At 50.3% G+C, this 1,117-nt stretch overlaps 1 long non-coding RNA gene across 1 annotated transcript; it reads right to left on the bottom strand.

Annotated features, from left to right (window-relative positions):
* Positions 1–233: 233 nt before the first annotated feature.
* Positions 234–578, bottom strand: LOC310768021. Its single transcript, XR_014551161.1, has 2 exons — positions 493–578; positions 234–326 (listed from the first exon to the last, which is right to left on the bottom strand). It is a non-coding gene; the product is annotated as an uncharacterized lncRNA (long non-coding RNA).
* Positions 579–1,117: the final 539 nt, after the last annotated feature.

The raw sequence follows: 1,117 nt of genomic DNA, 5'->3' as shown, positions 1-1,117 counted from the left end.
AAAGGATGAGACAATCCAGGTGTCTATGTGAAGAAAGGCTGTAGTCTGATAATATATCCACATACAAACCCCACCAGTTTGGAGGGCCCCATAGTCTACTAACCAACCAACCAACCAGGAAAAACAGGTGCTGCTTGTCCTGGCAGATGTAGCAACAGAGGCACATCACTCCTAAATATCTGCCTGGCATGAACCTGTGGAAGCCACAACATGGCAGCTGGGGTGTGGGGGGAAATATAGCAACATCATGCAGCACAGTTGAACTATGGAACTTGCTCCCGCAGGAAGTAGTGATGGGCACCAACTTCGATGGCTTTAAAAGATGACTGGGCAAATCAGTGGCGTAGCGTGGGGGGTGCAGGGGGGGCCGGCCGCACCGGGCGCAACATCTGGGGTTAGGGCAAATCCACGGGTTAGGGGGCGCAAATCCATGGGTTAGGGGGCGCAAATTACTTGCCTTGCCCCGGGTGCTGACAACCCACGCTACGCCACTGGGGCAAATTCATGGAGGAGAGGGCTATCAATATGCTCTACTGTACTTCCACAGTTGAAGGCAGCAATATTCTGAACAGAAGTTGTCACAGGAGAAGAGAGTGATCTTGTGCTCAAATCCTGCTTCTTAGCTTCCTGTGGGCATCTGGGTTGGCCCCTGTGGGAACAGGATGCTGGACTAGATGGACCATAAGAAGTTCTTATGTTCTTAAGCATGGGTCAGCAAACTTTTTCAGCAGGGGGCCAGTCTACTGTCCCTCAGATCTTGTGGGGGGCTGGACTATTTTTTTTTTGGGGGGGGGGAAATGAACAAATTCGTGTGCCCCACAAATAACCCGGAGATGCATTTTAAATAAAAGCACACATTCTACTCATGTAAAAACACGCTGATTCCAAGACCATCCGCGGGCCATATTGAGATAGTGATTGAGCCAGATCCAGCCCCCGGGCCTTAGTTTGCCTACCCATGTTCTTAAGTGTCCCTTCTCCCTAGTCCTTCACTGACCTTCCATTTCCATCAAATGTGCTTTATACCCGATAAATATATATGCCCTCTTTCTCTTCCCCCTCCTCCCCCCCCCCCCACATATAGATTACACACACACAGTTAAAGGGGTCGAGAGTG

The sequence above is a fragment of the Podarcis filfolensis genome (assembly GCF_964270895.1).
Source record: "Podarcis filfolensis genome assembly, chromosome: 8".
Classification (NCBI taxonomy): domain Eukaryota; kingdom Metazoa; phylum Chordata; class Lepidosauria; order Squamata; family Lacertidae; genus Podarcis; species Podarcis filfolensis.
The sequence above is the reverse complement of the archived record's forward strand: the minus strand, read 5'-3'. Positions and strand labels throughout refer to the sequence as shown.